A 15,989-nucleotide genomic window follows, 5' to 3' on the forward strand; every position below is an offset into this window, starting at 1 on the left:
GGACCATATGGACCATATTTGTAAGAAACTCTAGGACCAAAGGAATATCCCATGGCAGAGAAGTATTCCTAGGATGAGGCTTGATTATTATAGTTGCGTTAAAGAATTTTGCCGTTAGTGGATGTGAAGACCAGGAAGTATTGCACTGGGCAGATAGTTCAGTTCATTGGACTTTTAGAGTACTTAGACCATTCTCTAGGCCAGATTGAAAAAATTCCAGGTAATAAAGCTGGGAAAGATGAAGGATATCAAAGGTTTGTAGAAGGGCTCATTGCTTGAAAGTTTCCTATACTCTATAATAACATGCTGAAGTTGAAGATTTCCTGGATTTCAGGAGAGTTTCTACTAGGTTGTCTGATAGGTCTTGGTTTAATAGAGTTGACCGTTCAAAAACCTCATGCTACTCCATGAGCCGTAAAGGCGAAAACATAATCAAGTACACAACAAGTATTATGACTCTTTAATCTTCCTGTGTATTCTCCTAGAATGAGTTCTTAGACAGGTTGTTAAAAAGTTACTCCGGGGGCGGAGCCAAGCAACGGAGCTGAATGGCCGCATGTTCACTGAGCTCCAGGCCAGCAAACACAATATACAGCGATTAAAAGGGTCTTTCACACCCCAAACCAAGGCTAACTGAGCCCACGACGCTCCCTCACGATATGGGGAGAAAGACCAAGAAGCCTAGGGCCGAAAAACCGAACATGGGCATGAACATTGGCGACTTATGGCGCCAGACCTGGAGAGAAACGGAGCCCAACATGGCCGACCTTTCAGACGACTCGGAGTTCTCCGAGGACTTCCTACTAGGAACACCTGGAGGTCAGATGCCTGAACAGAAAACCGGCAAGCCCACGCCCTCTCATCTGGACTCGGCCCCGGTGACGACCGCAATCATGAAGGGCCTATTAGCGGAGCTCCAACACACAATCCAGGCCGACATGGCCCAGCTCCGAGGGGACATACAAGGCCTCACGACTCGCATGGGCGCCATAGAGAACAACGCCCAGACTCAGGCCCAACTTACCACCCGTCTCCACACAGCTATACAAGAACTACAAATTCAACAGAGCAAAACGGACAAAAAGCTAGCAGAGTTGGAGGACCGGAGGCGCACACTGAACCTCAAATTAAAGGCATCTCGGAGGAGATCCCGGAGAGGGAGCTTCCGCACCTCCTACGTCGACTTCTCACTGGACTACTACCCCATAAGCAGGCCAAACAGGTGGGAGTGGAAGAGCCTTTCCGACTCCGAAAACCAGCGACGGCACCACAGTCAGCCCCAAGGGATGTCTTGGTAAAGTTCCACAGCAACCAAGACAAAACGGCCCTCCTGAACGCAGTCCGCAACAACTCACCATACCCTTTCGAAGGCATGCAACTGACGTTCTATGCAGACCTGTCTGTCGTGGAGAAGGTCACTTAAGCCCTTCACAGCGTTGCTCCGAACCAACGGCTTCAGATATCGATGGCGAATGCAACGCACGCTGGAAGTACTGCACGGCACCGACACACTCTCCGTCAGCGATCTTAAGGAGGCAGCCGACCTGCTACCCACACTGGGACTACCCACGAATGCCCTGGACACAGTGCGACCGAACACAGCGGCAACCCTGCCTCACGCTTGGAACCCGGCAACAACACGACCCTTTATACCGCGGGGTGCGAGACAAGACGAACGGGCAGCTGTCACTACCTGAATGGCCCCAGACAGCCTGCAGAGATGGGCCTGAACTTGCCTCACCACCGGAGCAGTGATCCCAGTTGCCGCTCTAGCGTCTCTCTGGACTTTACGTAAATAGACTCTGTTACCGTTTTCCGTTCTTTTTTTCTCTTGTTTTTTCTTTGCACTGCTGATGTAACCTACCAAGTTCAGATCCCCCTCCAATGAGACCACCCGCATCCTATCACTCCCCACACCACACATAACGGGGCACTGTAAGGTGCGCCACCAAGTCCATTTTACCACCTTAGCTTAAGCTAACAGATATCCTACTCGGATTTTTATTTTTTACTTTTTTTTTTTTTTTTCTTCTTCTCTTGTTTATAGTCTGGTTATAGCATCAGTGTAACTCACTTATAATTTCTTATATATGTATAAAGCTAAGTGCTTACTAACCTACTTATATATGACTAAAGCTAAGTGTATGCTAACTTACTTATAACTACTTATATAAGTCTAAAGTTAAGTGTATGCTAACTTACTTATAGCTACTTATATATGTCCAAAGCCAAGTGTATGCTAACTTACTTATAACTACTTATATATGTCTAAAGCTAAGTGTATGCTAACTTACTTATAACTACTTATATATGTCTAAAGCTAAGTGTATGCTAACTTACTTATAACTACTTATATATGTCTAAAGCTAAGTGTATGCTAACTTACTTATAACTACTTATATATGTCTAAAGCTACGTGTATGCTAACTTACTTATAACTACTTATATATGTCTAAAGCTACGTGTATGCTAACTTACTTATAACTACTTATATATGTCTAAAGCTACGTGTATGCTAACTTACTTATAACTACTTATATATGTCTAAAGCTACGTGTATGCTAACTTACTTATAACTACTTATATATGTCTAAAGCTACGTGTATGCTAACTTACTTATAACTACTTATATATGTCTAAAGCTAAGTGTATGCTAACTTACTTATAACTACTTATATATGTCTAAAGCTAAGTGTATGCTAACTTACTTATAACTACTTATATATGTCTAAAGCTACGTGTATGCTAACTTACTTATAACTACTTATATATGTCTAAAGCTAAGTGTATGCTAACTTACTTATAACTACTTATATATGTCTAAAGCTAAGTGTATGCTAACTTACTTATAACTACTTACATATGTCTAAAGCTAAGTGTATGCTAACTTACTTATAACTACTTATATGTGTCTAAAGCTAAGTGTTTAAGTCTGTTAAAAAAAAAAAATTGTGCCTGTCATTCTTGTGCCCCACATGTCAAGCGTGGGAAAGGCCAAAGGATTGCTTTTGGGGCACCTCTCGCCACTCTGTACAATTTGCGTGCACAGCAAAAATAAAGAATTAAAAAAAAAAAAAAGTTACTCCAACCATCATATTCACTGCTAAATAAAAAAAATAAAAAACCTCATGCTACTCCATAAACCGTATAGGCAAAAATAGGATCAAGAAAACAAGTCTCGTGACTCATTAATTTCCTCGGTGTTTCCTCCTAAAATGAGTTCTTGAACAAGTTTTTAAAAGGTTACTCTAACCATCATAAGCACTACTAAGCTGAAAATAAATACATAAATGATCATGGTACTCCATAAACCTCAATGGCAAAATATAATCAAGAACACAGAACTCCTCCTAGAACAAGTTTTAAAACAGGCGGTTAAATGGCTGTCTTAAAATGCCCCATGTTGCTGCAAGAGATGAAATTACACCTCCTGCAGCAATGGGTTTAAACTCGGTATGTGTACTTTTTCACAGTGAAAAGGTGCAGATGCAGACTCCAGACACCATGACCTCTTTAAATGACTGAAGTGGACATGCTGCTTGGAACCATGTAATTTAAGTCAACATCGTGGTTCTTGAAAAAAATGTGTCCATGGTTGATTCAGTAAGACAGGGTAGATATTGAAGATTTTAGATATTGACATTTTTTTTCTTTACTTGTCTTGTTCTTCCACTCAAATATTGATGTAGAATACTTGCAATTGATACATATGTTGATGATCATTTTGCTCAACTTATGTTTCCAAATAACGCTACTGAAATGGGGAACAAATTGCAATTGGGCCCTACTGAAGGGAACTTAAAACATATCGACCCAGGTGGGACTTGAAACCACAATCCCCAGCTCCGGAGGCTGATGCCTTATCCATTAGGCCACTGCACACATCTGCACACAAACATAAATCTCTGTCTTTTTTTTCCAATGACTAACTATAGATTGAATCATTTTAGTGTCCCAGTATTGGAACCCAGTTTTAACTCAGATTATAGAAACCATTTGATAACATAGTCTAAAAAAGTCAAGAAAAATAAATAAATCTCTCTAAATCTCTCTATTTTCAAGAAGGGTATTGAAGATTTGCCATGGTTTCAGTTACAATAATGTAATATAATGAAAGTACATGCCTAAACAGGAAAAAATAAATCCTGAGATGGTTTTAGGACCACTCGGTCATGAAAAATAACGGTGTGGGTGTCTGGAAAGAAGAAAGCTTGAAGTTCAATGATGCGTTTAGCAGTAGAAATCACTATTAGAAACACTGTCTTATAGGTAAGACACTGAGTAGTAATTTCTCGAAGAGGACCTTATTTGTAAGAAACTCTAGGACCAAAGGAATATCCCATGGCAGAGAAGTATTCCTAGGATGAGGCTTGATTATTATAGTTGCTATAAAGAATTTTGCCGTTAGTGGATGTGAAGACCAGGAAGTATTGCACTGGGCAGATAGTTCAGTTCATTGGACTTTTAGAGTACTTAGACCATTCTCTAGGCCAGATTGAAAAAATTCTACTAGGTTGTCTGATAGGTCTTGGTTTAATAGAGTTGACCGTTCAAAAACCTCATGCTACTCCATGAGCCGTAAAGGCGAAAACATAATCAAGTACACAACAAGTATTATGACTCTTTAATCTTCCTGTGTATTCTCCTAGAATGAGTTCTTAGACAGGTTGTTAAAAAGTTACTCCAACCATCATAATCACTGCTAAATAAAAAAAATAAAAAACGTCATGCTACTCCATAAACCGTATAGGCAAAAATAGGATCAAGAACACAAGTCTCGTGACTCATTAATTTCCTCTGTGTTTCCTCCTAAAATGAGTTCTTGAACAAGTTTTTAAAAGGTTACTCTAACCATCATAAGCACTACTAAGCTGAAAATAAATACATAAATGATCATGGTACTCCATAAACCTCAATGGCAAAATATAATCAAGAACACAACAAGTATTATACATTATTCTTCCTCTGTTTCTCCTCCTAGAACAAGTTTTAAAACAGGCGGTTAAATGGCTGACTTAAAATGCCCCATGTTGCTGCAAGAGATGAAATTACACCTACTGCACCAATGGGTTTAAACTCGGTATGTGTACTTTTTCACAGTGAAAAGGTGCAGATGCAGACTCCAGACACCATGACCTCTTTAAATGACTGAAGTGGACATGCTGCTTGGAACCATGTAATTTAAGTCAACATCGTGGTTCTAGAAAAAAATGTGTCTATGGTTGATTCAGTAAGACAGGGTAGATATTGAAGATTTTAGATATTGACATTTTTTTCTTTACTTGTCTTGTTCTTCCACTCAAATATTGATGTAGAATACTTGCAATTGATACATATGTTGATGGTCATTTTGCTCAACTTATGTTTCCAAATAACACTACTGAAATGGGGAACAAATTGCAATTGGGCCCTACTGAAGGGAACTTAAAACATATCGACCCAGGTGAGACTTGAACCCACAATCCCCAGCTCCGGAGGCTGATGCCTTATCCATTAGGCCACTGGGCCACATCCGCACACAAACATAAATCTCTGTCTTTTTTTTCCAATGACTAACTATAGATTGAATCATTTTAGTGTCCCAGTATTGGAACCCAGTTTTAACTCAGATTATAGAAACCATTTGATAACATAGTCTAAAAAAGTCAAGAGAAATAAATAAATCTCTCTAAATCTCTCTATTTTCAAGAAGGGTATTGAAGATTTGCCATGGTCTTCAGTTACAATACTGTAATATAATGAAAGTACATGCCTAAACAGGAAAAAATAAATCCTGAGATGGTTTTAGGACCACTCGGTCATGAAAAATAACGGTGTGGGTGTCTGGAAAGAAGAAAGCTTGAAGTTCAATGATGCGTTTAGCAGTAGAAATCACTATTAGAAACACTGTCTTATAGGTAAGACACTGAGTAGTAATTTCTCGAAGAGGACCATATGGACCATATTTGTAAGAAACTCTAGGACCAAAGGAATATCCCATGGCAGAGAAGTATTCCTAGGATGAGGCTTGATTATTATAGTTGCTTTAAAGAATTTTGCCGTTAGTGGATGTGAAGACCAGGAAGTATTGCACTGGGCAGATAGTTCAGTTCATTGGACTTTTAGAGTACTTAGACCATTCTCTAGGCCAGATTGAAAAAATTCCAGGTAATAAAGCTGGGAAAGATGAAGGATATCAAAGGTTTGTAGAAGGGCTCATTGCTTGAAAGTTTCCTATACTCTATAATAACATGCTGAAGTTGAAGATTTCCTGGATTTCAGGAGAGTTTCTACTAGGTTGTCTGATAAGTCTTGGTTTAATAGAGTTGACCGTTCAAAAACCTCATGCTACTCCATGAGCCGTAAAGGCGAAAACATAATCAAGTACACAACAAGTATTATGACTCTTTAATCTTCCTGTGTATTCACCTAGAATGAGTTCTTAGACAGGTTGTTAAAAAGTTACTCCAACCATCATAATCACTTCTAAATAAAAAAAATAAAAAACCTCATGTTACTCCATAAACCGTATAGGCAAAAATAGGATCAAGAACACAAGTCTCGTGACTTTTTAATTTCCTCTGTGTTTCCTCCTAAAATGAGTTCTTGAACAAGTTTTTAAAAGGTTACTCTAACCATCATAAGCACTACTAAGCTGAAAATAAATACATAAATGATCATGGTACTCCATAAACCTCAATGGCAAAATATAATCAAGAACACAGCAAGTATTATACATTATTCTTCCTCTGTTTCTCCTCCTAGAACAAGTTTTAAAACAGGCGGTTAAATGGCTGACTTAAAATGCCCCATGTTGCTGCAAGAGATGAAATTACACCTCCTGCAGCAATGGGTTTAAGCTCGGTATGTGTACTTTTTCACAGTGAAAAGGTGCAGATGCAGACTCCAGACACCATGACCTCTTTAAATGACTGAAGTGGACATGCTGCTTGGAACCATGTAATTTAAGTCAACATTGTGGTTCTAGAAAAAAACGTGTCTATGGTTGATTCAGTAAGACAGGGTAGATATTGAAGATTTTAGATATTGACATTTTTTTTCTTTACTTGTCTTGTTCTTCCACTCAAATATTGATGTAGAATACTTGCAATTGATACATATGTTGATGATCATTTTGCTCAACTTATGTTTCCATATAACACTGAAATGGGGAACAAATTGCAATTGGGCCCTACTGAAGGGAACTTAAAACATATCGACCCAGGTGGGACTTGAACCCACAATCCGCAGCTCCGGAGGCTGATGCCTTATCCATTAGGCCACTGGGCCACATCTGCACACAAACATAAATCTCTGTCTTTTTTTTCCAATGACTAACTATAGATTGAATAATTTTAGTGTCCCAGTATTGGAACCCAGTTTTAACTCAGATTATAAAAACCATTTGATAACATAGTCTAAAAAAGTCAAGAAAAATAAATAAATCTCTCTAAATCTCTCTATTTTCAAGAAGGGTATTGAAGATTTGCCATGGTCTTCAGTTACATTAATGTAATATAATGAAAGTACATGCCTAAACAGGAAAAAATAAATCCTGAGATGGTTTTAGGACCACTCGGTCATGAAAAATAACGGTGTGGGTGTCTGGAAAGAAGAAAGCTTGACGTTCAATGATGCGTTTAGCAGTAGAAATCACTATTAGAAACACTGTCTTATAGGTAAGACACTGAGTAGTAATTTCTCGAAGAGGACCATATGGACCATATTTGTAAGAAACTCTAGGACCAAAGGAATATCCCATGGCAGAGAAGTATTCCTAGGATGAGGCTTGATTATTATAGTTGCTTTAAAGAATTTTGCCGTTAGTGGATGTGAAGACCAGGAAGTATTGCACTGGGCAGATAGTTCAGTTCATTGGACTTTTAGAGTACTTAGACCATTCTCTAGGCCAGATTGAAAAAATTCCAGGTAATAAAGCTGGGAAAGATGAAGGATATCAAAGGTTTGTAGAAGGGCTCATTGCTTGAAAGTTTCCTATACTCTATAATAACATGCTGAAGTTGAAGATTTCCTGGATTTCAGGAGAGTTTCTACTAGGTTGTCTGATAGGTCTTGGTTTAATAGAGTTGACCGTTCAAAAACCTCATGCTACTCCATGAGCCGTAAAGGCGAAAACATAATCAAGTACACAACAAGTATTATAACTCTTTAATCTTCCTGTGTATTCTCCTAGAATGAGTTCTTAGACAGGTTGTTAAAAAGTTACTCCAACTATCATAATCACTGCTAAATAGAAAAAATAAAAAAACTCATGCTACTCCATAAACCGTATAGGCAAAAATAGGATCAAGAACACAAGTCTCGTGACTCATTAATTTCCTCTGTGTTTCCTCCTAAAATGAGTTCTTGAACAAGTTTTTAAAAGGTTACTCTAACCATCATAAGCACTACTAAGCTGAAAATAAATACATAAATGATCATGGTACTCCATAAACCTCAATGGCAAAATATAATCAAGAACACAGCAAGTATTATACATTATTCTTCCTCTGTTTCTCCTCCTAGAACTAGTTTTAAAACAGGCGGTTAAATGGCTGACTTAAAATGCCCCATGTTGCTGCAAGAGATGAAATTACACCTCCTGCAGCAATGGGTTTAAACTCGGTATGTGTACTTTTTCACAGTGAAAAGGTGCAGATGCAGACTCCAGACACCATGACCTCTTTAAATGACTGAAGTGGACATGCTGCATGGAATCATGTAATTTAAGTCAACATCGTGGTTCTAGAAAAAAATGTGTCTATGGTTGATTCAGTAAGAAAGGGTAGATAATGAAGATTTTAGATATTGACATTTTTTTTCTTTACTTGTCTTGTTCTTCCACTCAAATATTGATGTAGAATACTTGCAATTGATACATATGTTGATGATCATTTTGCTCAACTTATGTTTCCAAATAACGCTACTGAAATGGGGAACAAATTGCAATTGGGCCCTACTTAAGGGAACTTAAAACATATCGACCCAGGTGGGACTTGAACCCACAATCCCCAGCTCCGGAGGCTGATGCCTTATCCATTAGGCCACTGGGCCACATCTGCACACAAACATAAATCTCTGTCTTTTTTTTCCAATGACTAACTATAGATTGAATCATTTTAGTGTCCCAGTATTGGAACCCAGTTTTAACTCAGATTAGAGAAACCATTTGATAACATAGTCTAAAAAAGTCAAGAAAAATAAATAAATCTCTCTAAATCTCTCTATTTTCAAGAAGGGTATTGAAGATTTGCCATGGTCTTCAGTTACAATAATGTAATATAATGAAAGTACATGCCTAAACAGGAAAAAATAAATCCTGAGATGGTTTTAGGACCACTCGGTCATGAAAAATAATGGTGTGGGTGTCTGGAAAGAAGAAAGCTTGAAGTTCAATGATGCGTTTAGCAGTAGAAATTACTATTAGAAACACTGTCTTATAGGTAAGACACTGAGTAGTAATTTCTCGAAGAGGACGATATGGACCATATTTGTAAGAAACTCTAGGACCAAAGGAATATCCCATGGCAGAGAAGTATTCCTAGGATGAGGCATGATTATTATAGTTGCTATAAAGAATTTTGCCGTTAGTGGATGTGAAGACCAGGAAGTATTGCACTGGGCAGATAGTTCAGTTCATTGGACTTTTAGAGTACTTAGACCATTCTCTAGGCCAGATTGAAAAAATTCCAGGTAATAAAGCTGGGAAAGATGAAGGATATCAAAGGTTTGTAGAAGGGCTCATTGCTTGAAAGTTTCCTATACTCTATAATAACATGCTGAAGTTGAAGATTTCCTGGATTTCAGGAGAGTTTCTACTAGGTTGTCTGATAGGTCTTGGTTTAATAGAGTTGACCGTTCAAAAACCTCATGCTACTCCATGAGCCGTAAAGGCGAAAACATAATCAAGTACACAACAAGTATTATGACTCTTTAATCTTCCTGTGTATTCTCCTAGAATGAGTTCTTAGACAGGTTGTTAAAAAGTTACTCCAACCATCATAATCACTGCTAAATAAAAAAATAAAAAAACTCATGCTACTCCATAAACCGTATAGGCAAAAATAGGATCAAGAACACAAGTCTCGTGACTCATTAATTTCCTCTGTGTTTCCTCCTATAATGAGTTCTTGAACAAGTTTTTAAAAGGTTACTCTAACCATCATAAGCACTACTAAGCTGAAAATAAATACATAAATGATCATGGTACTCCATAAACCTCAATGGCAAAATATAATCAAGAACACAGCAAGTATTATACATTATTCTTCCTCTGTTTCTCCTCCTAGAACTAGTTTTAAAACAGGCGGTTAAATGGCTGACTTAAAATGCCACATGTTGCTGCAAGAGATGAAATTACACCTCCTGCAGCAATGGGTTTAAACTCGGTATGTGTACTTTTACACAGTGAAAAGGTGCAGATGCAGACTCCAGACACCATGACCTCTTTAAATGACTGAAGTGGACATGCTGCTTGGAACCATGTAATTTAAGTCAACATCGTGGTTCTAGAAAAAAATGTGTCTATGGTTGATTCAGTAAGACAGGGTAGATATTGAAGATTTTAGATATTGACATTTTTTTTCTTTACTTGTCTTGTTCTTCCACTCAAATATTGATGTAGAATACTTGCAATTGATACATATGTTGATGATCATTTTGCTCAACTTATGTTTCCAAATAACACTACTGAAATGGGGAACAAATTGCAATTGGGCCCTACTTAAGGGAACTTAAAACATATCGACCCAGGTGGGACTTGAACCCACAATCCCCAGCTTCGGAGGCTGATGCCTTATCCATTAGGCCACTGGGCCACATCTGCACACAAACACAAATCTCTGTCTTTTTTTTCCAATGACTAACTATAGATTGAATCATTTTAGTGTCCCAGTATTGGAACTCAGTTTTTAACTCAGATTATAGAAACCATTTGATAACATAGTCTAAAAAAGTCAAGAAAAATAAATAAATCTCTCTAAATCTCTCTATTTTCAAGAAGGGTATTGAAGATTTGCCATGGTCTTCAGTTACAATAATGTAATATAATTAAAGTACATGCCTAAACAGGAAAAAATAAATCCTGAGATGGTTTTAGGACCACTCGGTCATGAAAAATAACGGTGTGGGTGTCTGGAAAGAAGAAAGCTTGAAGTTCAATGATGCGTTTAGCAGTAGAAATCACTATTAGAAACACTGTCTTATAGGTAAGACACTGAGTAGAAATTTCTCGAAGAGGACCGTATGGACCATATTTGTAAGAAACTCTAGGACCAAAGGAATATCCCATGGCAGAGAAGTATTCCTAGGATGAGGTTTGATTATTATAGTTGCTTTAAAGAATTTTGCCGTTAGTGGATGTGAAGACCAGGAAGTATTTCACTGGGCAGATAGTTCAGTTCATTTGACTTTTAGAGTACTTAGACCATTCTCTAGGCCAGATTGAAAAAAATTCCAGGTAATAAAGCTGGGAAAGATGAAGGATATCAAAGGTTTGTAGAAGGGCTCATTGCTTGAAAGTTTCCTATACTCTATAATAACATGCGGAAGTTGAAGATTTCCTGGATTTCAGGAGAGTTTCTACTAGGTTGTCTGATAGGTCTTGGTTTAATAGAGTTGACCGTTCAAAAACCTCATGCTACTCCATGAGCCGTAAAGGCGAAAACATAATCAAGTACACAACAAGTATTATGACTCTTTAATCTTCCTGTGTATTCTCCTAGAATGAGTTCTTAGACAGGTTGTTAAAAAGTTACTCCAACCATCATAATCACTGCTAAATAAAAAAAATAAAAAACGTCATGCTACTCCATAAACCGTATAGGCAAAAATAGGATCAAGAACACAAGTCTCGTGACTCATTAATTTCCTCTGTGTTTCCTCCTAAAATGAGTTCTTGAACAAGTTTTTAAAAGGTTACTCTAACCATCATAAGCACTACTAAGCTGAAAATAAATACATAAATAATCATGGTACTCCATAAACCTCAATGGCAAAATATAATCAAGAACACAGCAAGTATTATACATTATTCTTCCTCTGTTTCTCTTCCTAGAACAAGTTTTAAAACAGGCGGTTAAATGGCTGACTTAAAATGCCCCATGTTGCTGCAAGAGATGAAATTACACCTCCTGCAGCAATGGGTTTAAACTTGGTATGTGTACTTTTTCACAGTGAAAAGGTGCAGATGCAGACTCCAGACACCATGACCTCTTTAAATGACTGAAGTGGACATGCTGCTTGGAACCATGTAATTTAAGTCAACATCGTGGTTCTAGAAAAAAATGTGTCTATGGTTGATTCAGTAAGACAGGGTAGATATTGAAGATTTTAGATATTGACATTTTTTTTCTTTACTTGTCTTGTTCTTCCACTCAAATATTGATGTAGAATACTTGCAATTGATACATATGTTGATGATCATTTTGCTCAACTTATGTTTCCAAATAACGCTACTGAAATGGGGAACAAATTGCAATTGGGCCCTACTGAAGGGAACTTAAAACATATCGACCCAGGTGGGACTTGAACCCACAATCCCCAGCTTCGGAGGCTGATGCCTTATCCATTAGGCCACTGGGCCACATCTGCACACAAACTTAAATCTCTGTCTTTTTTTTCCAATGACTAACTATAGATTGAATCATTTTAGTGTCCCAGTATTGGAACTCAGTTTTTAACTCAGATTATAGAAACCATTTGATAACATAGTCTAAAAAAGTCAAGAAAAATAAATCTCTCTAAATCTCTCTATTTTCAAGAAGGGTATTGAAGATTTGCCATGGCCTTCAGTTACAATAATGTAATATAATTAAAGTACATGCCTAAACAGGAAAAAATCAATCCTGAGATGGTTTTAGGACCACTCGGTCATGAAAAATAACGGTGTGGGTGTCTGGAAAGAAGAAAGCTTGAAGTTCAATGATGCGTTTAGCAGTAGAAATCACTATTAGAAACACTGTCTTATAGGTAAGACACTGAGTAGTAATTTCTCGAAGAGGACCGTATGGACCATATTTGTAAGAAACTCTAGGACCAAAGGAATATCCCATGGCAGAGAAGTATTCCTAGGATGAGGTTTGATTATTATAGTTGCTTTAAAGAATTTTGCCGTTAGTGGATGTGAAGACCAGGAAGTATTGCACTGGGCAGATAGTTCAGTTCATTGGACTTTTAGAGTACTTAGACCATTCTCTAGGCCAGATTGAAAAAAATTCCAGGTAATAAAGCTGGGAAAGATGAAGGATATCAAAGGTTTGTAGAAGGGCTCATTGCTTGAAAGTTTCCTATACTCTATAATAACATGCTGAAGTTGAAGATTTCCTGGATTTCAGGAGAGTTTCTACTAGGTTGTCTGATAGGTCTTGGTTTAATAGAGTTGACCGTTCAAAAACCTCATGCTACTCCATGAGCCGTAAAGGCGAAAACATAATCAAGTACACAACAAGTATTATGACTCTTTAATCTTCCTGTGTATTCTCCTAGAATGAGTTCTTAGACAGGTTGTTAAAAAGTTACTCCAACCATCATAATCACTGCTAAATAAAAAAAATAAAAAACGTCATGCTACTCCATAAACCGTATAGGCAAAAATAGGATCAAGAACACAAGTCTCGTGACTCATTAATTTCCTCTGTGTTTCCTCCTAAAATGAGTTCTTGAACAAGTTTTTAAAAGGTTACTCTAACCATCATAAGCACTACTAAGCTGAAAATAAATACATAAATGATCATGGTACTCCATAAACCTCAATGGCAAAATATAATCAAGAACATAGCAAGTATTATACATTATTCTTCCTCTGTTTCTCTTCCTAGAACAAGTTTTAAAACAGGCGGTTAAATGGCTGACTTAAAATGCCCCATGTTGCTGCAAGAGATGAAATTACACCTCCTGCAGCAATGGGTTTAAACTTGGTATGTGTACTTTTTCACAGTGAAAAGGTGCAGATGCAGACTCCAGACACCATGACCTCTTTAAATGACTGAAGTGGACATGCTGCTTGGAACCATGTAATTTAAGTCAACATCGTGGTTCTAGAAAAAAATGTGTCTATGGTTGATTCAGTAAGACAGGGTAGATATTGAAGATTTTAGATATTGACATTTTTTTTCTTTACTTGTCTTGTTCTTCCACTCAAATATTGATGTAGAATACTTGCAATTGATACATATGTTGATGATCATTTTGCTCAACTTATGTTTCCAAATAACGCTACTGAAATGGGGAACAAATTGCAATTGGGCCCTACTTAAGGGAACTTAAAACATATCGACCCAGGTGGGACTTGAACCCACAATCCCCAGCTTCGGAGGCTGATGCCTTATCCATTAGGCCACTGGGCCACATCTGCACACAAACACAAATCTCTGTCTTTTTTTTCCAATGACTAACTATAGATTGAATCATTTTAGTGTCCCAGTATTGGAACTCAGTTTTTAACTCAGATTATAGAAACCATTTGATAACATAGTCTAAAATAGTCAAGAAAAATAAATAAATCTCTCTAAATCTCTCTATTTTCAAGAAGGGTATTGAAGATTTGCCATGGTCTTCAGTTACAATAATGTAATATAATTAAAGTACATGCCTAAACAGGAAAAAATAAATCCTGAGATGGTTTTAGGACCACTCGGTCATGAAAAATAACGGTGTGGGTGTCTGGAAAGAAGAAAGCTTGAAGTTCAATGATGCGTTTAGCAGTAGAAATCACTATAGAAACACTGTCTTATAGGTAAGACACTGAGTAGTAATTTCTCGAAGAGGACCGTATGGACCATATTTGTAAGAAACTCTAGGACCAAAGGAATATCCCATGGCAGAGAAGTATTCCTAGGATGAGGTTTGATTATTATAGTTGCTTTAAAGAATTTTGCCGTTAGTGGATGTGAAGACCAGGAAGTATTGCACTGGGCAGATAGTTCAGTTCATTGGACTTTTAGAGTACTTAGACCATTCTCTAGGCCAGATTGAAAAAAATTCCAGGTAATAAAGCTGGGAAAGATGAAGGATATCAAAGGTTTGTAGAAGGGCTCATTGCTTGAAAGTTTCCTATACTCTATAATAACATGCTGAAGTTGAAGATTTCCTGGATTTCAGGAGAGTTTCTACTAGGTTGTCTGATAGGTCTTGGTTTAATAGAGTTGACCGTTCAAAAACCTCATGCTACTCCATGAGCCGTAAAGGCGAAAACATAATCAAGTACACAACAAGTATTATGACTCTTTAATCTTCCTGTGTATTCTCCTAGAATGAGTTCTTAGACAGGTTGTTAAAAAGTTACTCCAACCATCATAATCACTGCTAAATAAAAAAAATAAAAAACGTCATGCTACTCCATAAACCGTATAGGCAAAAATAGGATCAAGAACACAAGTCTCGTGACTCATTAATTTCCTCTGTGTTTCCTCCTAAAATGAGTTCTTGAACAAGTTTTTAAAAGGTTACTCTAACCATCATAAGCACTACTAAGCTGAAAATAAATACATAAATGATCATGGTACTCCATAAACCTCAATGGCAAAATATAATCAAGAACACAGCAAGTATTATACATTATTCTTCTTCTGTTTCTCCTCCTAGAACAAGTTTTAAAACAGGCGGTTAAATGGCTGACTTAAAATGCCCCATGTTGCTGCAAGAGATGAAATTACACCTCCTGCAGCAATGGGTTTAAACTTGGTATGTGTACTTTTTCACAGTGAAAATGTGCAGATGCAGACTCCAGACACCATGACCTCTTTAAATGACTGAAGTGGACATGCTGCTTGGAACCATGTAATTTAAGTCAACATCGTGGTTCTAGAAAAAAATGTGTCTATGGTTGATTCAGTAAGACAGGGTAGATATTGAAGATTTTAGATATTGACATTTTTTTTCTTTACTTGTCTTGTTCTTCCACTCAAATATTGATGTAGAATACTTGCAATTGATACATATGTTGATGATCATTTTGCTCAACTTATGTTTCCAAATAACGCTACTGAAATGGGGAACAAATTGCAATTGGG

General features: G+C 37.4%; 6 non-coding genes across 6 annotated transcripts; all 6 read right to left on the bottom strand.

Annotated features, from left to right (window-relative positions):
• Window positions 1–5,435: 5,435 nt before the first annotated feature.
• TRNAR-CCG (transfer RNA arginine (anticodon CCG)) lies at window positions 5,436–5,508 on the bottom strand. Its single transcript has one exon. It is a non-coding gene; the product is annotated as a tRNA-Arg (tRNA).
• Window positions 5,509–7,196: 1,688 nt separating this feature from the next.
• On the bottom strand, window positions 7,197–7,269 carry TRNAR-CCG (transfer RNA arginine (anticodon CCG)). Its single transcript has one exon. It is a non-coding gene; the product is annotated as a tRNA-Arg (tRNA).
• A 1,691-nt stretch (window positions 7,270–8,960) lies between these two features.
• TRNAR-CCG (transfer RNA arginine (anticodon CCG)) lies at window positions 8,961–9,033 on the bottom strand. Its single transcript has one exon. It is a non-coding gene; the product is annotated as a tRNA-Arg (tRNA).
• Window positions 9,034–10,723: 1,690 nt separating this feature from the next.
• Window positions 10,724–10,796, bottom strand: TRNAR-CCG (transfer RNA arginine (anticodon CCG)). Its single transcript has one exon. It is a non-coding gene; the product is annotated as a tRNA-Arg (tRNA).
• A 1,693-nt stretch (window positions 10,797–12,489) lies between these two features.
• Window positions 12,490–12,562, bottom strand: TRNAR-CCG (transfer RNA arginine (anticodon CCG)). The gene has a single exon. It is a non-coding gene; the product is annotated as a tRNA-Arg (tRNA).
• A 1,689-nt stretch (window positions 12,563–14,251) lies between these two features.
• On the bottom strand, window positions 14,252–14,324 carry TRNAR-CCG (transfer RNA arginine (anticodon CCG)). Its single transcript has one exon. It is a non-coding gene; the product is annotated as a tRNA-Arg (tRNA).
• Window positions 14,325–15,989: the final 1,665 nt, after the last annotated feature.

Source organism: Pelobates fuscus, chromosome 7 (assembly GCF_036172605.1).
Source record: "Pelobates fuscus isolate aPelFus1 chromosome 7, aPelFus1.pri, whole genome shotgun sequence".
Taxonomy (NCBI): Eukaryota; Metazoa; Chordata; class Amphibia; order Anura; family Pelobatidae; genus Pelobates; species Pelobates fuscus.